This window comes from Carcharhinus amblyrhynchos, chromosome 8 (assembly GCF_965287045.1).
Source record: "Carcharhinus amblyrhynchos chromosome 8, sCarAmb.v2.hapA, whole genome shotgun sequence".
NCBI classification, from domain to species: Eukaryota; Metazoa; Chordata; class Chondrichthyes; order Carcharhiniformes; family Carcharhinidae; genus Carcharhinus; species Carcharhinus amblyrhynchos.
In genome coordinates this window covers 63,115,264-63,139,112 of record NC_137331.1, presented here as the reverse complement: position 1 = coordinate 63,139,112, position 23,849 = coordinate 63,115,264, and the positions used below count along the sequence as shown (strand labels likewise).

At 42.0% G+C, this 23,849-nt stretch overlaps 1 protein-coding gene across 1 annotated transcript in view; it reads right to left on the bottom strand.

Annotated features, from left to right (window-relative positions):
* Positions 1–8,760: 8,760 nt before the first annotated feature.
* Positions 8,761–23,849, bottom strand: part of ca8 (carbonic anhydrase 8 (inactive)) — a 61,871-nt gene continuing 46,782 nt past the window's right edge. Inside the window, exon 9 of the mRNA XM_080194905.1 lies at positions 8,761–11,559. The gene's annotated coding sequence lies outside the window, so the exon portion shown is untranslated. The remainder of the gene's footprint in view (positions 11,560–23,849) is intronic.

The following is a 23,849-nucleotide window of genomic DNA, read 5'->3' as shown; positions in this document are numbered from 1 at the left end:
TTGCAGGACCCACATTGTCATCTTATACTGGATATAAGTACCTACATGGTCCAAATTTGGAATCCTGTTGTTGCATCAGACTGATGAGGTCAGCATAGTGCTGATTCAAAGTCTTTGAAGGCACCTGTCTGTGCTCTTCTGCTGCAATCTTGTGCAGGGAGTATGGTCAGTGGTGCATTGCTGCAACAGTAGGCAGTGTGTGTGGCTGCTGATGCATTACTGCAATGGTAAAAGTCTACAGCACACATGCAAATTAATTTTTACCTCATTCATCTTCAATAGTTAACACAAGATTAGAAAAATTTATAATTTCCACACCAACAGCACAAAAGAAAATCTGTATTTTTGTGCTGCAACAGGAAGTGAATATATCAGTATGACTTTCATACAAAGTACGAAATTATAGGGAAAGTACTATCAGGGAAACCAAAATCACCCACAGTATTTCTTCTCTCCCCACAGCAATAATTCACCAAACATCTCCACACTTTGCAGTAACCTTCCAAACATATGCAGAGCACACTCTGCTATACCACAACAGCATCCCTTGATGCTTCACTGCTTCTGTGCCATCAGACTGCTCATGTGGTCTTGAATAAGCCACAATTTCCTCCAGTCAAACATTATAAGAAAACAAAGCAGCTGCTTTCAACACTATTATAAATTCTACTTCCCCACTCAAACATGATCTCAGCTTGAACAAGACTGTTTAAAACCTTCGCACCCTGAACTTCTGACCTCAAGATTTTCACCATCATCTGTCTCTAACTAAACCGCAGCTCTTCTGCTGCTGCTGTAACTCTCATCCACTCTGCTTTATCAATCCTGGCTGGCCTCTGATCTTCCAAGTCATAAACCACAGTTCATACCCTGCACATTGTTTCCCATATGTTCACCTAGACCAGGTCCTGCTCATCCTTGTTCTTACTCACTCCAGTCTTCCTATTTAAACTTTGCGTCTTCATTTTGAAATCCCTTTTATAGCCTCACTCCTTATAGTTGTAACCTCTTCCAGCACCACAATTTAATCCACCTGTAACTAAGACATCATTCAAATGTAGCATCATTTGGGGATTCCTTGCAACAGGCTCTCCATGCCATGCTGAAAAATGGTGCAGGCTGACAAAACACTAAATGGCAATCAGATGTACTGACCTAAGCTCCTGGAGTCCTCTTTAAGTTCCTACCATTGATAAGGATGATTTAGGTCATAGCTAGTATATTTGAGGCCCCCTGCTAACCTTGCATAGAGGTCTTCGATCCTTGGAATGGAATTATGTTCCAACCGTTAGTTTATAATAGCCACAGATCCTCACAGAATGGCCTGGTTTCAGGATAGAGATGATGGGCGTGGCCCATTCAAGAAATTGTACAGGCTTAATGCCCAGGTCATTCAACCTCTTCAGTTCTACCTCTATTTTCTCATGTAATGCATAGAGCATTGGATAATAATCTCTCCCTCAATGTCAATAAAACAAAGGAGACAGTCAATGACTTCAGGAAGTGTAGTGGTGGATATGTCCCTGTCTACATCAATGGGACCAAGTAGAAAGGGTTGAGACCTTCAAGTTTTTAGATGTCCAGATCACCAACAATCTCTCCTGGTCCCTCCATGTAGACACTATAATTCAGAAAGCCTACTGATGCCTCTACTTGCATGTCCGTTATGATTCTCACCAATTTCCACAAGTGCACCATAGAAAGCATTCTTTCTGGTTGTATCACAGCTTGGTATGCTCCTGCTCTGTCTGAGACCATGAGAAACTACAAAGGGTTGTGAATGAAGACCAGTCCATCACACAATGCAGTCTCCCATCCATTGACTCTGTTGACATTTCCCACTGCCTCGGCAAAGCAGCCAGCGTAATCAAGGATCCCACGCATCCCGGACATTTTCCCGATGGAAGAAGGTGGAAGAGAGAAAGATACAAAAGTCTAAGATCATGTACCAATTGACTCAAAAATAGCTTCTTCCCTGCTGGCAGACTTTTGAATGGACCTACCTTGCATTAAGTTGATCTTTCTCTACCCCCCAGCTATGACTAACACTACATTCTACACTCTCTCCTTCCATTCCCTATGTCTTAATAGTGCACAAGAAAATACTTTTCACTGTATGCTAACACGTGACAATAATAAATCAGAATCAAGCTCAGAAAATCCTAGCTGTATTCTCCTGGTTTAGGTAAATCTTAAACTTTAACCCCTTTTATCTGACCCAGTTCTCTGGAACACCTCCTGATATTTTCATAGGAGCTCTTGGAATTCCCATCCTGGACATTGAACATTTCCAACCAGTTCAGTTTTATTTTTTTCAACAAGTCCTGTACCATAGTCCCCATCTGCTTCAAGAAGACGACCTTCATCCCGGTACCTAAAAAAAACCAAGCAGCGTGCCTTAATGACTATCGGCCGGTAGGTCTGACATCCATCATTATAAAGTGCTTTGAAAGATTAGTCATGGTACAAATCAATTCCAGCCTCCCGAACTACCTGGATCCACTAGTTTGCCTATCGCTGCAACAGCAGACGCCATCTCCCTGGCCCTGCACTCAACTGTGGAACACTTAGATAACAAGGATACCTACTTATTGACTACATATCAACCTTCAACACTATTATTCCCACAAAACTCATCTCCAAACTACGTAGTCTGGGCCTCTGCACTTCCCTCTGCGACTGGACCCTGAACTTCCAAACTCACAGACCACAATCAGTAAGGATAGGCAACGACACCTCCTCCACAATCATCCTCAATACCAGTGCCCCACAAGGCTGTGTTCTCAGCCGTCTACTGTACTTCTTATACGCCTATGACTGTGTGGCCAAATTCCCCTCCAATTTGATTTTCAAGTTTGCTGACGACACCACCATAGTTGGTCGGATCTCAAACAATGATGAGACAGAGTACAGGAATGAGATAGAGAATCTGGAGAACTGGTGAGGCAACAATAATCTCTCCCTCAATGTCAACAAAACAAAGGAGATTGTCATCGACTTCAGGAAGCATAAAGGAGAACTTTCCCCTGTCTACGTCAACGGGGAAGAAGTGGAAAGGATTGAGACCTTCAAGTTTTTAGGTGTCCAGATCACCAACAACCTGCCCTGATCCCACCATGCCGACACAATGCCTCTATTTTCTCAGAAGACTAAGGAAATTTGGCATTCAGCCATGACTCTCACCAACTTTACAGATGCACCATAGAAAGCATTCTTTCTGGTTGTATCATAGCTTGGTATTTCTCCTGCTTTGCCCAAGACCGCAAGGAACTAAAAAAGGTCGTGAATGTAGCCCAATCCATCACAGAGACCAGCCTCCCATCCACTGGCTCTGTCTTCACTTGCCGCTGCCTCAGCAAAGCAGCCAGCATGATTAAGGACCCAATGCACCCCAGACATTCTCTCTTCCATCTTCTTCCTTCATGAAAAAGATACAAAAGTCTGAGGTCACGTACCAACCAACTCGAGAACAGCTTCTTCCCTGCAGCTGTCAGACTTTTGAATGGACTTACCTTGCATTAAGTTGATTTTTCTTACACCTAGCTATGACTGTAATACTATATTCTGCACTTTCTTGTTTCCTTCTCTATGAACCGTATGTTTTGTCTGTATAGCGAGCAAGAAACAATACTTTTCACTGCACATTAAAACATGTGACAATAATAAATCAATTCAAAATCAAAAATGAGACTGGGCCTCTGTCCTTCAATCACCATAATGGACAGCTGTGCTAACTGGTTCCTAGAGGATCCATGCTTGGACATTGTCCCCACTATTTTTAATGCACCTCTGGTGTACATTGCCAGAGTAGCCTTGGAATGGCTAAGGGTTGTAATCCCTTCTGGAGATATCTGTATGTATTTTCTCCTATGATAGCAGCTGCAGCACCTGTGTTGATCTCTATTTTCAGGGGTGGCCATTGGCCATTAAAACAATCTCAACGGGAAGTGTCTTACCAAGCTGGACCTTATTGAGTGTATAAATCTCGGATCCCTGCTTTGGCTCCTCCACCAGTTCATTCACAGAAGTTGCTTCATTCTACATGTGGCTGGTCGGTGACCTTTCTTTCGTCAACTGAAACAGATAAAATTCTTGCACCAGCATGTCTCTTAGGAGTGACTACCCACATGCCTGAAAACATGCGTCAGACCCTGGTGCTGAACAATTCTTCTCTCTTGAGGTCCCACTGCACCCTTACTTAGGCTGTTCCCAATAGCAACTGTTTCCCGCCACAGCTGGTTCACCTCATGCTATGTCTTGCAGCTCACACGTGGACACCTTGCTCAGCGCATTCAATTGTTTAGGCCTTCTCTACTGCTTTTTCTAATGAAATATTGGTTTCAGCATGCAGTTTCTTTTGGATGTTAAGATTGTTGATACCACAAACCAAACAATCCCTCAACATGTCGCCTTACAAATGCCCAAACTTACAATTTTCAACCAGCCAAAGTCTGGCCATGAAGCCAGAGACCATCTCTCCTGGATCCTTCCCAGGAGAGTGGAATTTGTACCTCTGTATGGTAACAGAGGGTTGGTGGGTTGCAGTTATCCCTAACCAAACTGATTAGGTGATTGAACATGTACATATGTGGAACTTTGGGTGACAAACTACTCACCAGATTGTAAGTCTGTGGGCTGCAGACTGTGAACAGTATCACCTTCTGCTTCACCAGTTGTTATTTAGTTCACTGCAAAAAAACACTGACTCTAACATACTGCTCCCAACTCTCAACTTTGGGATCGAATATCTCTATTTTCCTGAATAGCAGCATCTTTAAAACTGAGTCTGTATCTTTTCTCCTTCAGTCTCCCCTCCGCCCTCAAATCCTGTACTACAAGCTTTCAATGACTGATTCAGTTTGTCCTCATTGCCAGTTTAACCTAAGGAGACTCTCTATAGCAGGTATAAAACAAGGTGGTTTATTCAACAAGAAGAAACTATTTACACCAAAAGATTTGCAACACACAAACCTGCTACCAAAAGCTCCCCAACTTGCTCTGTAGCTTCTAGCTCTCAGGATGCCTGATAAGCTAAGGTTCATATACTCGTGCTCTGTTGATTCTGGCCCAGTCACATGGCCTGCAAAGGATCGCCTCTTAAAGTGGCTACACTACTCACAAGCACATAATGAGAAATTGTTCCAGCCATAATTTTAGTAAAAACAACTATGTTTTTTTTACAAGGTTGAAACCGGAGATGAGCTAGTTTGGCAATGCCATGCTGACAATTGTTGCCATCTCAAAATGATATCTGAGTTATCTCCAGAAATACCAACTTCTTTAGCACCTAGTGTTGTGAATACTTAGTTGCCTGAAAATTGTGCCTTTGCTACTATACCACATCAGAATGATGCAGTATCAGCTCCAATAGAGGAATGTCTACTGAAATTCCAAATCATACTTCTGGGTCAAGGACAGCCAAATTCCAGAAAGTTATATACAACTAAAGAGGAATAGACTTTGTCCTAATCGATTGACAGTGTATAACCAATCTGCATATTGATTGGTCGTCCCATGTTGGACGTGGGGGGCTCGAGGAAGAGTTCTTGGAATGCTGCCGGGATAGTTTCCTCGAACAGTGTGTGTTGGAGCCGACGAGGGAGCGAGCTATCTTGGATCTGGTGCTATGTAATGAAGCGGGTAGAATTAGGGACCTTGTGGTGAAGGATCCTCTTGGGGAGAGTGATCATTGTATGGTGGAGTTTCTGGTGCAGATGGAGGAGGAGAAAGTGGGTTCCCGGACACGCGTCCTTTGTTTGAATAGAGGGGAGTACGGTAGGATGAGAGAAGAATTGGCGAATGTGGACTGGGGGAGCGCGTTGGAGGGAGGGTCTGTTGAGGAGCAGTGGAGGATCTTTAAGGAGATCTTTCTTGGTGCTCAGCGGAAATTTATTCCGATGGTCAAAAAGGACTGTAGGAGGAGAGGTAATAAGCCGTGGATAACGAAGGAGGTGAAGGAAAGTGTTAAATTAAAAGCGGAGGCGTTTAGAGTAGCTAAGAGTAGTGGGCGAGAAGAGGATTGGGAGAGGTTTAAATGTCAACAAAGATTGACAAAGAAGTTGATAAAGAAGGGTAGGAGAAACTATGAAGCTGGGCGAGCGCTTAATATAAAAAAGGACAGCAAGAGTTTTTATAAATATATAAAAAGGAAGAGGCTGGCTAGGGTGAATGTTGGTCCTTTAGAGGATAAGAAAGGGGACCTAGTGGTAGGGGATGGGGATATGGCTAAGGTATTGAATAACTTTTTTGTTTCTGTCTTCACGAAGGAGGACGTGAATAATTTGCCGGGTGTTAGCGATGGAAAGGTGGTAGGACTGGAGGGTCTTAATCACATTACTGTTACTAGAGAGGCGGTGCTCGACAGGCTGGAGGGGCTGATTGTGGACAAGTCCCCAGGACCGGATGGAATGCATCCGAGGGTTCTGAAAGAAATGGCAGAGGTGATAGTGGATGCCTTGGTGGTTATTTTCCAGACGTCGCTGGATTCCGGGGAAGTGCCGGATGATTGGAAAACGGCTAATGTTACACCGTTGTTTAAGAAGGGTGCCAGGCAAAAGGCGGGGAATTATAGGCCGGTTAGTTTAACGTCTGTGGTAGGTAAAATGTTAGAATCTGTCATTAAGGAGGAAATTGCGAGTCATCTTGAAGGGAATTGCTTGATAGAGCAGACGCAGCACTGTTTCATTAAAGGGAAGTCGTGTCTGACAAATTTACTGGAGTTCTATGAGGATGTGTCTAGGGCGGTGGATAGAGGAGAGCCGGTGGATGTGGTCTTTCTAGATTTTCAGAAGGCGTTTGACAAAGTGCCTCACAAGAGGTTATTGCAGAAGGTTGAGTGTCATGGAGTTGGGGGTAGGGTGTTAGCATGGATGAAGGCGTGGTGAAGGCGTTGTCAAATAGGAGGCAGAGAGTGGGGGTCAACGGGTGCTATTCGGATTGGCGGATGGTGACTAGTGGAGTGCCCCAGGGGTCAGTGCTGGGGCCTCAGCTTTTTACCATTTATATAGATGATCTGGAGGAGGGAACCGAGTGTAGAGTGTCGAAATTTGCTGATGACACCAAGATTGGGGGAACGGCAAATTGTGCGGAGGGTGTGGAGAGTCTGCAGAAGGATCTAGATAGGCTGGGCGAATGGGCCAGGAAATGGCAAATGGAATTTAATGTTGGCAAGTGTGAGGTGGTCCACTTTGGTAGGAAGAATGGTAGGAAGGACTATTACTTACGGGGCGAAAAACTGCAGCAGGCGACGGTGCAGAGGGACCTCAGGGTCCTTGTGCATGAGTCGCAAAAACCCAGCTTGCAGGTGCAGCAGGTGGTCAGGAAGGCGAATGGGATGCTGGCCTTCATAGCGAGGGGGATTGAATATAAAAGTAGGGAGGTCTTGCTGCGGCTATATAGGGCATTGGTGAGGCCGCAGCTGGAGTACTGTGTGCAGTTTTGGGCGCCGCACCTGCGCAAAGATATTTTGGCCTTGGAGGGAGTGCAGAGGAGGTTTACTAGGCTGATACCGGAGTTGAGGGGGTTGAGCTATGAGGAGAGGCTGAATAAACTGGGCTTGTACTCATTAGAGTTTAGAAGAATGAGGGGAGATCTCATTGAGACGTATAAGATGATGAATGGGATGGATAGGATAGAGGTGGAAAGACTCTTCCCGCTCAAAAAAGACAGTAGGACTAGGGGGCACAGCCTCAAGATAAAAGGGGGGCGGTTTAGAACGGAGTTGAGGAGGAACTTCTTCACTCAAAGGGTGGTGAATCTCTGGAATTCTCTGCCCGTTGAAGTGGTGGAGGCTGCCTCGCTAAATATTTTTAAGACGCGGGTTGATGGGTTTTTGATAGGAGAGGGGATTAAGGGTTATGGGGAGAGGGCGAGAAAGTGGAACTGAGCAGCGACAGATCAGCCATGATCTTATTGAATGGCGGGGCAGGCTCGAAGGGCTGGATGGCCTACTCCTGCTCCTATTTCTTATGTTCTTATAGGAGCAGAATTAGAATAACAATTAATAATGCATAGTGCTATGTCTAGAGTATTATTTAGCTTATGTACAACATTGTAGTAACTTGTTATCATGACCACAGAAGGGGAGGGACATTATATATTTAAGTAATTGCATGATTGCTTTAAGAGCTGGTCACACGATTTGGTAATGTCATTGGGGTGTTTCGCGGGCTTCTGTCTTAAGTTTCATTTTCTGTTCTGTGCAAAGAACATTTCCTTCAGTAAAGCTGTTGTGTGTTACTTTGAACCTTTGTGTGCAAACCACACATTTTCTTTTTGTTCAAAGCCCACAGCCCTTATAGTTAGAACATCACATACAGGTAACGTTTTTGTTGTTGTTTTCAGTTCCTTGACTTTATGTGGACTTGTTTTTTTTTTAATGATGTGGTCTTTCAAAATGTGATTCTTCCCCATGTGCGAACTAGCTGCAGAACTGTTCTTTATTTTAGTTATGTAATTTGCACTTTTACTTGCAGAACTTATTTGGAGTATCTACAACAAAGCAGAAGTGTATGACATGAAACATGTGACTGGTGCAAGATATATCCAGGCGCATTTTGCACTGATAACTTGTACATATCTGAGTAAACACAACTAACCATGGTGAAAATCAGATGCATGCCTCCCAAGAGCTGGTAATAGTTACTATTTATATAAAAAAAAGATATTATTGAAAGAAGAAAGTGCTATCTTAAGAATTTTTATTGAAGATGTAAAATATAAATTATATATTCACAGCAAGAATAACATCTACAAACAAACAGTTAAAAAACAATATTGTAATTGTTATATTAATGTGGAGGACAAACCAGTTTTTTTTAAATAAATGATTATAAAAGCTGGTTCAAATCTCATTTTGTAATCTTAGCTACGCAGGACCCAATTCACACAAATATCTGACTGAATATGTACATTACATGATACAAGTCAGTTAAAAGGGGATTGTCTGATTGAATATATGCTACAAATTACAGGTAATATTAATTTAGAAAGCAACAAAAGAATTCTCAGCCAAACACTCAATTACAGTACAGGGCTTTGGCAAGGGCAGATTTCTAGCCATGAAATTCTACAGACAGGAAATGTTTAAATACATTCACATAAAGCACAATTATTCATTTTACAGTTTGGAGATACTCAAGGTTAGCTTTGGATATTGTCTTCACAGCATATTTTACTGCATGATAAAAGTTTGCAATATAATGAAGAATTCAAAGACATCAATTCTCAGATAATAACACCAATGTTGTCTTCTTTTTCTGCAGCACAATTAATTTTAAACTATAATGACTTCTCATTGAAGTTATTTAGACACAATAAAGGAAGGTATGATTTCAATTTCATTCCTTTTGTAGTAAACCTAGCTCCATTTAAAAACAAAGTCAAGTCAAATGCATCTTACATTTGAGTTGAACACTGCCTGGGATAAGGCCATAGCTCATTTCATGTTGCTGTCTATAGTTTTGTACTTAGAACATTTGTGATTAGCAAACTCCTATAAATTCCAGTTAATTAATTACTCAAAAAAGGTCCCATAATTCATCTATGGATCCTCCAGACATTTTAAATATTACCTTTGGATGTCCTCAATCTTGATGTAAACTTTATCAGTACTTCTACATGGGTAGAAAATCAATGCAACAGACGAGAAAATATTCAAATACTGATGTGTTATTATAAAAGCAGGCTGTGGAATAGTCTGTACCAAAAGCATTAACAAAATGCTGCCCTATTAGCCACAAGAATATGCAAAACTGAACCGTACACAACTTATTAGAAGATCAGTTTTATCATTTATAGTAGGATACATGGTCAGTTAATGATTATTGTTTCACTGGTTGCACCATGCACTCCTCCACTAGTTAAAAATGACAGCGGTATCATGCCGACAGTTTACCAGAGTGCAATATCCCTTTATCACCTAGCTTGTAACTTTCAGTAGTATTCAACTGTGAGGCCTTACTCAACTTGAAGTTTTCTCATAAGACTAGGGTAAATTATTTTCTATGTGGATAAGTAATTTAACAAGGATTTCCAGTTGATCATAATGAATTTAATAAATAAGAACTCCAGCTGAAATTTAGCAGTTTCTGATAAATTGCTCAACTAACTTGGTTTGGTTATAGTTTTGAATGACTCCATTCTGTAGCAGGACTGTGTCAACAAGATTAATAATACGTGCTTAGACAACCAAGTTGGGAAGAAAAAAAAAGTAGCACCCAGAATAAGGGAACATAAAACAGGAAATACAAAGAATGGAGGAACAAAACTTATAAACTATTTTATAGACCCATTACATTTTCAAAAATTTAAATTCAGTACATTAAAAAGAAACATAATTAATGATAATATTGACAGAAGTTTCTTGAATTAAATTAACAAAAGTTTTAGATTAACCTTAAATTGTTAGCATTTTGCTTTCATTTTTGTCACATTTACCATGTCCTCACACTAATGTATTTGGAATGCAAATTGCATGAAAAATGATTGCAGTTGTAAATTGAATGTACTCGTCTGTCCCAAATATAAATCCAACTGAGGATAAGCATAGTTCCACTGTCAGTTAAATAATGCACAAATAATCAAAGCTTATTGAAACTACACATTATATGGAGAAAGTTTAACTTATTATCCCTCTACCAATTCAGCAACATTTACTTCAAAACATTTGCTTGAAAGTACATAGACAACTTCATAGTAAAGAAGGGAATTTCTGCAGTAACTAAATAAGTGCATCATGCAAGAGCTGATTGGTTTAACGTACAAGACTTTCCCAAACTATGAGTTTCTCATACCTGAGCAAAATCCACATATCACATACATTCAGCCTCATTCACTGAAGAAGCCCTGCCTTTTTGTAAAAAAGTAAATGCAGGATATATATATCATTCTTCTAAATAGACATTGAATTTAAAGTAACCACAATTTACAGAGCCCAACAGAAAATAACACTTCAAAATATAACATGCTTCGAAACAGCAAAATGAAACAATTGCCTTGGTAAAGGACAAATGAACTTCTTAGCAAAATCTGTAGGGACTGGCAAACAATGCAGTTTTATTTGGTAATGCAGATAACCTTCAAGACATAATGAGTTTGTCCAAGAGCAAACTTCTTACTTTCTAATGCTATTAAACCACAGTATGTAAAGTCACACTATTTCCAGCAACTAAGAGCTAGCGAAAACTTCACAAACTTCAAACTCAAGAAACTTCAGAAATACATATCACGATTAAATTATGTCAAATATATGACAAAATCTTTGTACCAATAAAATGTTTAACAAATGACCATATACAAAAGGCAAATGCATAAACAGTCTACAAAAACAATTATGTGAAGCATGGGGACACCTAAAATGAACTCTTGTTCTTGTGCATCAGCTCTTTTTCTGGAATATTTAACAGGGCTATGAGAACAAGCCAACTGCCGCAGCTGCTTTTTAAGACTGCTTTAATTATAGAAGGCAACACAAAACATGCTTTGTATTTTGAAGGAGCAGCAGCTTCAGAAAGATCCATTTCTCATACAGTGGGATACTGTGGGTTCATTGTCTTCACCCTGTTAAGAGAGAATGGGACATTCATGCCTGAGAAATTCCTTAGGAGAAGGTTCACCCTGTTCATTTGACTGATCAGACATATGGCATAACAAGAAAACAGTTCTAACATATCAGTGGAGTCTACCACTGTATTATTCTTGTCTTACAAATTACTCAGTACAATAATTTTATTTTTGTGTAACCCAACAATCATTGTGCTACAATACTTAATACTGAAAGCTTTCAGAGTTATGCATTACATGGAATGTCAGCACTTTCTATCAGGTATGAATAAAATGCTGGCACTGATGTAGCCACACCACCTTATCTTTTACTTCAGTAAAATTAAAATTCTAAAATGTTTTCCTGACTTTAAGAGCATGAGATCAGTGGTGAGAAATTAGTTCAAACAATAAGTTGGTTTAAAGCAGGTCAATTCAAACCAAAGCAACACGATAACTTCTGCATAAAAGGACATTGAAAAAATTACGTTTGTTAAATTTGAACAAATGTGGTAACCCCTGAATTGGTCCTAATCTTTAAATTGATCCAGAAAGTGGATTAAAACCAAGTAGAGGAAAAACCTTACCATGAATCACACTCCAAAATCCTTTGCACTTTCAAGAAAAAAGTCTGGTCTTAACCAGCTCTCCGCATAAGAAAAAAAAATGCATCCTATTTTGCTGTATATAAGTTGGCTGCTGTTATTTCCTGTATTGTACCAGAGGCACCAATTCAAAGATGTTTCATCAGCTGCAAAGTGCTTTGGTACGTCTTCAGGATGTGAAAAGTGTTTTATAAATGCATGGTTGACTTACGTGGAACTTTTTCTTCTGGGACTCAAGAAACCAAAAGGTGGGCTGTCCATTTCATTCACTTACAATGATGTGCACTGTTCTTGTTATGGGCATTAAACACACGACTGTTGGAAAATTTAATAAGATTCTTTACAGCTCTTGAGGTCAGCTACTAAGGATAAAAGAATTTGAAGTATTGAAAACACAGGATAGCTGATGAATTGATTAGAGATACAAAGCACATTTTTGATCCAGGATAGAAATGGGGATGATAAGGTGGGCGTGAGGTGAGTAGGAAACCATTCTTTCCACTGACCGACTGTGAAGAGCCTGGGCCATAACCCTGTGAGTTTCATCAATTGGTATCATCCCAAAATGGGAGCTGTTATGAGCTCAAAGATTAGTCTTTCTAGTTTTGTGTCTTCAGCAAACTAAATGTTAGATGGCTGCTTGCAGGGAGTCCGTCATGGTAGAGGTCACATGGCTACAGCAAGCCAGATAGCAATGACTGCATTTCAAAATGCGAACCTCCTTCATTTCATAACAAACAGAAGGGAAAGATCCTCTTTTTCTAAAGAAAAGATCATGGGGGTGATTTTGAGCCAGTGTTCACTGAAGCGTAGATAGTGATGCAGGTCCAAAATATTTAGCAAATCGGAAAACAAAATTCTCACCTGCAAGATCTCATTTTCCAATTTCCCCATCCCTCACCAGTGACGCGTGGAAGTTTCATTTTAATAAATTAACAGACAGTTGATGATGATGCTTCCTCACCGTGTGTTCCCCCCAGATATAAAGAATTCTTCCCTTGCCAACATGATGAACCTCTGGCATGTTTTACAACAAGTATTAAAAAATGTGAAGCAGTCAAGAGAAGGGGCACAAAGGAATATAGCCTCAGGGGAAAGGGGATATGCCTGGACAGTGGCCTAGCATTGCTCCACAGCACTGCACCAGAGGTGGGTCCTCTGGGGAACCCCATTTGGGGAGAGGTGACTTTCCTGTTTCAACTGGGGTGGGGGTGGTTGGTTTTGTTTTAAAGGAGATCAGGGCACTTTTGGAGCCAGTGTCAGGCCCCACCCAGCCAACAAAAGCCCCGTCCTCAGATTTTCCAAGTACAGAATGTCAGAGAACCTGGAGTGAAAACTAAGCAAGTTACCCACTGTACCATAACTGTAGTCTAATGACACAAAGATAAGTGGAAAAGCAAATTGTGGAAAGTCTGCAGAGGGATCTAAATAGGCTGAGCGAGTGGGCGAGGACCTGGCAGAGGGGGTATAATGTTGGCAAGTGTGAGGTTATCCACTTTGGCAGGAATAATAGTAGGAGGGATTACTATTTAAAGGGCGAAAAGCTGCAGCATGCTACGGTGCAGAGGAACCTGGGGGTCCTCGTGCACGAGTCACAAAAACCCAGTCTGCAGGTGCAGCAGGTGATCAAGAAGGCAAATGGGATGCTGGCCTTTATAGCAAGGGGGATAGAATATAAAAGCAGGGAGGTCTTGCTGCAACTGTACAGGGCACTGGTGAGGCCGCAGCTGGAGTACTGTGTGCAGTTTTGGTCGCTGCACTTGCGCAAGGATATTTTGGCCTTGGAGGGAGTGCAGAGGAGGTTCACTAGGCTGATACTGGAGATGAGGGGGTTGGACTATGAAGAGAGGCTGAATAGACTGGGTCTGTACTCGTTGGAGTTTAGAAGGATGAGGGGGGATCTTATAGAGACATATAAGATAATGAAGGGGATGGATAGGGTAGAGGTGGAGAGATTCTTCCCGCTCAGAAAGGACAGCAGGACTAGAGGGCACAGCCTCAAGATAAGGGGGGGGACAGTTTAGAACGGAGTTGAGGAGGAACTTCTTCACTCAAAGGGTGGTGAATCTCTGGAATTCTCTGCCCGTTGAAGTGGTGGAGGCTACCTCGCTAACTATATTTAAGACACGGGTAGATAGGTTTTTGGTAGGCAAGGGAATTAAGGGTTATGGGGAGAAAGCGGGAAAGTGGAACTGAGCCACTTCAGATCAGCCATGATCTTATTGAATGGCAGGGCAGGCTCGAAAGGCTTGATGGCCTACTCCTGCTCCTATTTCTTATGTTCTTATGTTCATGCATTAATAAACTGCTATTCACATCAGTTGTTGCACATGCGCTGCATGCATAGATAATAAATTGTGTAAATCTTTTTGTTGGATTGCATGCACATTTTCAGTGGTTTTTTTTGACTGAATAGTGTTCCTTCTCATGAGTGCCATTTCTGTGGCAGTTGTTGCCATGGTAACTGCTGTTGTTCCATTTATTTTGTTAGGAACTGGTGGACCTCAAAATGATGGTTGTTCTTTACTTTATGTAGTTTGTAAGATCCTATTTTCCTTACTGACTTCTGGCAGTAAAGGGACAGCTTCTCAAGTTATTCACGTATACCTGCAGTTGCGCCATTGTAACCAAAGCACAATTTTGACCCGGGGTAGAAATGGGAATGATGAAGGTTGGCACGAGGTGAGCAGAAAGCCATTCTCTCCACTGATCTTGCCTGTGAGGGGTCTAGGCAATAAACCTGTGGTTTCATCATCGTTATTATCCCAAAATGGGTGCTGTTATAGAATCCATAGAATCCTACAGTGCAGAAGGAGGCCATTCAGCCCTTCAAGACTTCACTGACCACAATCCCACCCAGGCTGTATCCCCATAACCCTAGCTAGTCCCCCTGATGCTAAAGGCAATTTAGCATGGCCAATCCACCTAACCTGCACATCTTTGAACTGTGGGAGGGAACCAGAGCACCTGGAAGAAATCCACGCAGACAAGGGGAGAATGGGCAAACACCACACAGACAGTGACCCAAGTTGGGAATCAAAGCTAGATCCCTGGCGCTGTGAGACTGCAATACTAACCACTGTGCCACCATGCCGCCCTGTTGCAAGCTCAAAGATTGGGCTCTCTAGTGTAGTGCCTTTAGCGAATTGAATGTTAGATGGCTGTTTGCAGGAAGAAGTTATCATTGCTCTACAAATGTTCCAAGTTGCCGTGGGGGCTGATTCCTGGCTCTCCCATGCTTAACTCTGATAATGGCCTGGCAATCTTGCCAAAATGAAATTTGACTTTGTTGTTTCACCCTGATTTTTTCTATTTATGCCTGTTATAATAATGAAAACACTATTGCAACAGAAGTAAGGAGTAGTTTGGGTGTGGCATGACACTGATCTTTGGATTGGGTTACATTCCATGCCTTTAGTCGATATGTTTCACCACTTGAGGATTGCCTTGCATACATCTCTGCTAGATTTGCTCAATTTCTTGATGATTCCTTTGGCAATTTTCACTGCCACCTCAGCCATTCCATTCAACTGGGGATAATGCGGAGAAAATATATTGGTGCTGAATTTCCAAATCCTTTGTGAAGCATCTAAATTGTTCACCAAAGAACTGAGGGTCATCGTCACAATATCAGGAATACCATGGTAACTGAATTGTGCTTTAAAGCACTCTACTATCTCTCCTCTCATACTTCAAGTCAGCTGGTCTACCTACCTGTAGTAGTCTACAGTAACAAGATAATCATTTCCTGGTAGAATGAAGACATCAACTCAGTTTCATCTGCTGTCTGTCTAGGATGTTATGCATCATCAACAGCTCTCAAGCTTGCATAGCTTGGGACTCAAGCTCAAGTGGGGAGGGAGGGTAGTGGAGGAGAGAGGGGGTGGGTGGCACAGTGGTTAGTACTGATGCCTCACTGCGCCAGGGACCCGGGTTCAATTCCAGCCTCAGGTGACTGTGTATATGGAGTTTGCACATTCTCCCCATGCCTTTGTGGGTTTCCTCCAAGTGCTCCGGTTTCCCTCCACAGTCCAAAGATATGCAGGTTAGGTTGACTGGGCATGCTAAGTTACCTCGTAGTGGCAGTGGGTCTAGCAGGATAGATATGTTGGGTTATGGAGATAGGATCTTGATGGGATTGTCATCAGTATAGGCTTGATAGGCCAAATGGCTTCCTTCTGCTTGTAGGAATTTGATGATTCTATGACTCACTATCAGCACCATCCTGGTCAATGTGGTCTTTTGCTAATATGTGGCTCATGTAGTCCAGGAGTCTTCAGTTGTAATTTTTTCTTGTTCAGTTTCAGGTTCCTCTAGTGAGCTGTCTCTAGCAGTCTTACTAAATTCTAATCATGGTCAGCTATGGTTTCTTCTATTGTGCTTCCATTTCCATAGACCAGTAAATCATCTGCTATGGCTTCCACTCCAGAAAGACCACTGACTTCTCTACTGCTGTCTGCACTGATACTCTTGTGGAACCATGGAAATGCCAAAGAACACATGCAACCAGCTGCATCTCCTGAAAGGCAACAAGAAGAAAGTTAGAAAACTGTTGCTTTCATCCAGCTTCACTTGTCTGTAACCATACTTTGCAACAAGGGCATAGATCTTTGCTCTGGCAAGTTATGGCAAAATTCCTTTGATGGTTAACATGGGGTTGCTCCTTTGAGTCCAAGTATAATTTCAGCTTTCCCAGTTGTTTCACTGTTACAGGCTGAGAATCCAATCGGTGGTTGTTACTTTCTTGATTACTTCCTTCTTTTCCAGCTCTTCGATATATTTGGGCTTGACTGGAGGGCAGGTGCAAATCTTCATTGCAGATGCTAAATAGGCTTACATTCTCAGCTACTGCAAGATAATATTTGCCAGATAGACATCCAAACAGCATAAATACGTCTTTGCACTTCCCTAGGATCTGTTCAGCCATCAATGGTTTTCTATGCTGTGACACCTTATAAATCTCTGTTAGCACATTTAGGGTTATCAGGCCAAGCTTTAGACTCCATTGAAAATGGGTAGCTGTTGCATACCATCTGCAACTCCAGATTTTCAGTATTGCCATTGCAATGGCCTGCTAAAGGGTCCTCTTGGTGCAAGTATCATGCCATCTTATTGCCTAAACCTTACTTTTGAGGGCTTCATTCTTGCATCACCATGAGCCACTTCAAACAAGCTTGTGAAGGTCACGATGTTGCATGATGCACCACTCCATATCCAACACATCTTGTCCACTTGATGCTCTTCTTCTGTAGTCATCATTCTAAGAGTCACAAACCATTTGCCAGCATTAGTGCTTCATCAAACTCTTTGGCTGATATCTCTCCAGTGGCAATCGGTATAGGCTTGTTTAGTTTCTTTCTAGACAAACATTAAATCACAGGATCATAGAATCCCTATGGTGCAGAAGGAAGCCAATCAAAATTGCCATTGAGTCTGCACCAACAACAATCCCATCCATATCCTATCCATGTAAAACTATCTATTTATCCTGCTAATCCACCTGACATTAAGGGGCAATTTAGCATAGCCAATCAACCTAACCCATGTGTCTTTGGGCTTTGGGAAGAAATTGGAGCACCCAGAGGAAACCCACACAGACACAGGGAGAATGAACAGACTCCACCCAAGGCCAGAATCGAACTAGGGTCCCTGGTGCTTTGAGGCAGCAGTGCTAACAGCTATGCCACAATGCTGCCCATAGAATATTTTGACTTCTTGTAGTTAAAATACTGCTTATCCCATGCTGGACAACCCTTCCTTGTATGATGTCTTCCGCAGTATTTGTATCCTGACCTTTGATTGCGATTGCTCTTCCCTTTCAGCCTCGAACATCAGCTCCCACATTTGGATCTCTTATGCCTAAGACAATTCTATCTCTAATGAGATCATCTTTTAGTTGCCTGAATTCACATGATTCTGCAAGCTGTGTTACTGCAGGTACATATTGATCTCAATGGACTATTTTGTCCACGAGTTCTAAATGTTGAGCACATACCTTTCATAACTTACATTCATTCAGATTTCAAAGAATGGGAGCGATTCTCCCAAAGAAATTGTCGAATTTGCATAAATCATGGTGGTATTTTCTGCAGGCGTTTCAAAGTGTATCGCCCAAAGTCTGTGCACTGCAGAGTGCACTAACGTGAATCACTCTAAAATTCAGTGGCGGCGCTTATGCCCACTGGAGAGGCTGGTAGCACAGTTCTGAGCAGGCCACAGTGCATGTGCTGATCTGTTAGCGCTGAGATTGACGCATGCACAGTGGTCCCTGTCTGCTGGCCTCCCAATTGTTGGCCAGCTCAATCCTGGCCAGCGCCACAATCCCCTCTGAACCCCTCCACCCCAATCTCCCACTCCCTACCCCAGCCTTCTACCCCGATCCCCAATCTTCCCCCCACCCCCACCTCCCTGATGGCCAGCCCTGATCGCTGACCTCTCTCCCTCTGTCATTCAGCCCAAATGAAGAGTGGCAGCAGTAGCCCCCATTGTCACCCTCTTCAGAGACCCCATGGCCAGTGGGCAGTGCCAATGTGCCCCCAGAGCATTGGCACTGTCTCTTGGGCAGTGCTAGAGGGTACCCCCACCTCCCAACCCTCTGGGGGTGGGGGGGCCTCGATTGTCCCCCCTTCATTCCAGCGGGTTTGGGCTGCGAGCTCCATGCAATTGGAGAGCAAACAGGGTGAGAGTGAAATACTCCTGCTGGGGGGTAGGTGCTAGTGAGCCCAGAGACTTCAGTCCTGGGCCCGCTAACGTTATTACAATTGCATTAAAATTAGAATTTACATCACGTATACTGTTCAGCGCTGATTTCCGGCAAAAATCTGGCTGCCAGAGTGGGGAGCCCATGAAGCGGACTCCACTAGAATCTCCTGGCCCACTGCGCTGGGATGGGAGAATCCGCACACACCCCCCCCCCCCCCCCCCCACCCCCCGCAATCCCATCCCTCCTTCATGTCTTCAAGACTTCAAAATTTCTGTAATCTGTTTTGTCTGTTCTTCAGTTTGTGGCAGTTACCCCCTAGCAGTGTTAAATGTATTGCTACCCATATTAACTCTAGTTTGTAATTATATCCATTGCAATCTCATAGTTTTGCCATAGCAAGTGATAAGATTGCCAGTCCTATTGCATATCAACTTTCATTTCTATGGAAGCAGGAAAAGGAAAACTTAGAGCCATGTGCATCTCATCCAGTATTTTACTTGTAACACTCAGTTGGTGTTAGTTGTTCCTTTTCTATATTTTTTTCTGCAGCTTTTAGCAGGTTGGAACATTTCAGTGTACCACTTTCAGTAACTATGGCTTCTCTTCCAGCTTTTCCAAATCCAATCTCAGCCCTACTTCTGATATCATGTAAGGATCTCTACCTGCAGAGAGACTCCTTCATGGCACAGGTCACATGATTATGATAAGCCAGATAGGACATTTTAGTAACTACTGCACTTCAAAACCCAAACAGCTGACAAGTGACAGCTGGCCACAGGATCGGAAGAGAAGCTTGGATACAAGAGCTAACGTGGTCTGGAATAAAGGTATAGTTGCCAGCAATAACATAATCCATGCATTTCTGGAGCTTCGCTTTAGGGAAAGGACAGTCAGTAGGGGAAAGGACTAAACTTTCTTGGCGGAGCCGGACAAGAGTACTTCAACTTCTAGTACTTCCTATGGCTCCATAAGGAAAATAAATATCGATCTGGTTTCTTCTGGTTTTGAATCCTCTCATCACTTGTCTTCATTTGGAGGGATGGGATGCAGAGCTGGGCTGAAAAGTGGCAGATGGAGTTTAACCCTGATAACTGTGAGGTGATTCATTTTGGTAGGACAAACTTGAATGCAGATTACAGGGTCAACGGCAGGGTTCTAAGGAATGTGGAGGAACAGAGAGATCTTGGGGTTCATAGCCACAGATCTCTGAAGGTTGCCACTCAAGTGGATAGAGCCGTGAAGAAGGCTTATAGTGCGTTAGCGTTTATTAACAGAGGGTTTGAGTTTAAGACCCGTGGAGTTATGCTGCAACTGTACCGGACGTTGGTGAGACCACATTTGGAATATTGTGATCAGTTCCTATAAGAAGGATGTGGAAGCATTGGAGAGAGTGCAGAGGACATTTACCAGGATGCTGTCTGGTTTGGAGGGTAGGTCTTAAAAGGAAAGGTTGAAGGAGCTGGGGCTTTTCTCTTTGGAGCAGAGGAGGATGAGAGGCGACTTAATAGAGGTTTATAAGATGATGAGAGGGATGGATAGAGTGGGCATGCAGAGGCTATTTCCTTGGGTGGATGTAACTGTTACTGGGGTGCATAAATATAAGGTTCATGGTGGGAGATATAGGAGGGATGTCTGAGGTAGATTCTTCACCCAGAGAGTGGTTGGGGTGTGAAATGGACTGCCTGCTGGGATAGTGGAGTCGGACACTTTAGGAACTTTCAAGCGATTATTGGATAGGCACATGGAGCACACAAGAATTATAGGGAGCGGGATAGCTTGATCTTGGGATTGGACATAGCTTGGCACAACATTGAGGGCCGAAGGGCCTGTACTGTGCTGTAATGTTCTATGTTCTAGAAACAATGATTCCCTAGCTGCTCGGCCTCATGAGCAGTTAGGGTCCAATTACTCTGATCTGCATATTTATAGCAGGTCCTTATCTGCTTCAAGCAGTTAAAATTGAAGACATCAGTGAGAGTGTTGTACAGATGATTTTAACCTGGTTTCATATAAACAGAAGGGTTAAAATCATTCCTGATATTTTGGGAGATTAAAGAGAAAATTATAAGATCCCAAAGAGCTAGACATATTTTTTGCTGATAATTACCATGAAAATTAGATATTTAAAATCAAATCTATTTGACATATGAAGTTATTATTTAAAGCATTATTTGATTGTTACACAGTGCTGTTACCTGGCAGTTGTTGCTTGCTTCTGCCCAATACATCTTGAGCTCCCATTCAAATAAGCCCTATCTGAATCTCAATACAAGTGATGTTTAATAAAATTGGGCAGTGTTTATTCAGTGTCTTGACTTATAGTTTCACATAGTGGCACAGCAGCTAGCACTGCTGCCTCACAGCATCAGGGACCCAGGTTCAATTCCTGGCTTGGGTCACTGTCTGTGTGGAGTTTGCACATTCTCCCCGTGTCTGTGTGTTTTTCCCTCCAGGTGCTCCGGTTTCCTCCCGTAGTCTGAAAGACGTGCTGGTTAGATGTGTTGACCCAAGCAGGTGCCAGAGTGTGGTGACTCGAGGAAATTGACAGTAACTGCATTGCAGTGTTAATGTAAGCCTTACTGGTGACTAATAAATAAACTTTAAAAAAATTTTAACAATTCAGGGCACATGGGAACAAACTAATTTTGATGGAAATAAGTACATTTTTAATGAGAAGCAATTTTCATGGATGCAAGAATCATGTTCCAAGTGACTTCTAACTTGATTGTTATTGTACTGATGTGGATATTAGTTATTATGTTTCTGCAACAAAAAGAGCCTTCAAGCAAATAGATAGGCCCCCTCCCCCATGCAAAGACAAAATTTAGCAAACGTTGCACTGCCCAACAAAATAAATTTAATATTTCATGTATTTACAGATGTTAGGGCACGAATAAAGAAAAGTAGACAACCCATCTTTGATCAACCCAAACAAAATGCATGCTGTGAATGATAAAAATGTAACAATAAAAGTCACAATTACTATGCCAGAAAAAACATTATTCTTATAGGTTACCACTGCTGTAAAATTATCCCTATGCTTCCTTCTCCAAATAGAAAAGTTGGATGCACTTTTGATGTACTCCTAATGATTGAGACCAGTCCCTCCTCCATCTTGCAATATGGAAATCTGGGGCTGAATATTAACTCCAAGTAGGTGAGTCAGGTGTCATGTCATGTCAGAGGTTAAAATGAAGGATACTCATTACAGAAACCCTACCTGCCTCAAACTCACCCATTTCTCGTCTAAACAGGGAAGCGGACTGGACAACTAACCCAATCACGGAACAAAGTCAGTTATTTACACATCATAATAAAGCTACACATCTTTATTTTAAAACACATTCTATTTTTAACCACAGTAACTAGATCACAAGAAACCTGGCAGCTTAAATGAGCAAGGTGCCCTCAAGGGACAATGGGACAATACAACGTAGTGGGAGAGGCTGTGATGAGATGACACATTGAAGGGAGGTGAGAGAAAATCTGGAAGGTTTGGAAAGGCAGAGGCTAGGTGGCCCGTACAATGTGAGGGGAGATGCAGGAGGGAAGATCTGGCAGCTGAAATTTCAAATATCCAAAAAAAAAGAAAAATAAAGAAGAAGTGACATTACAGGATACAGGTTAGTGAGAATTCTAGGATTTTGACCCAGTGACATTGAAGGAACAGCAATATACTTCCAGGTCAGAATGATGTGTGGCTTGGAGGAAAATAGTGGAGGATGGTGTTCCCATGCATTTGTTGCCTTTGTCCTTTCATCTAGGTGGCAGAGGTCACAAGTTTGGAAGGTGTTGCAGAAGAAGCCTTGCCGAGTTGGTGCAGTGCATGTTGTAGGTGGTACACACTTCTGGTGGAGGGAGGAAACATTAAAATGGTAGATGGAGTGTCGATCAAACAGTCTGCTTTGTCCTGGATGCTGTCAAGCTACTTGCTGGGCTCCACTCATCCAGGCAAGCATTCAGATTTCACACTTGACTTGAGTCTGGTAAAAGGTAGGCAACCTTTGTTGGAATTAGGAGGCAACAACCTACATCATTGAGTTGTAAAATAAATGGCTGCAGAAATAGTAGACAAAGTAATTTTCATCTTTAAGCACTCCCAAGTTCTAGAACACTTCCTCAGGATTAGAAAATAGCACACATAACCCTGATATTTAAGGAAAGAGAGAGGAATAATATGTAGTAAGCAAAATGCTAGAATATATCATTAGGAAAATGTTAAACAGAGTTAACATGGCTTTAGTAAGGGAAATAGTGTTTAACAAGTCTGCTTTTGGAGGCTGTCACTCCTATGACAGATAAAGTCGAAACATGCGGATGTGGATATATTTGGATTTCTAAAAGACATTCGATAAGGCGCAACATAAAAGGTTAGTAAACAAGATAAGAGTTCATAGTGTTTGGGGTAATATATTAACATGGATAGAGAGTTGGTTAAAAACAGGAAACAATTGAGATAAATGCCTCACTTTAAGGTTGACAAAATGTAAATACTGAAGTGCCACCGGAATCAGTGCTGGGACTTCAATTAGTTGTAATCTATGTTAATGACGTGGATGAAGGGACTGAGTGCATTGTAGCCAAATTTACTTTTAACATAAAAAGCAAGTTGACAGTCTGCAAAGAGATATAGATAGATTGAATAAGCAAAAATTTAACAGATTGAGTATAATAGAAAATATGTGTGAAACTGCGACATTGAACAGAAAAACAGCGTATTATTTAAATGGAAAGAGATTTTACAAGGTATACATTAATCACAAAAAGTTAGCATGCACCATTGTCCCAAATTGGAGAATTCCAACCACAGACAAGTTGGGTGAAGGGACAAGAACAAAGCAGATGGAATGCAATAATAGTGAAATGTGAAGCTATCCACTTTGGTAGGAAAACTATAAAAGCAAGACTTTTTTGGTTTTTTGGAATGGCGAATGATTGGGAAATATTAATACTCTGAGAGATATGGGTGCCCTTGTACATGAATCAAAGCTAAATACAAG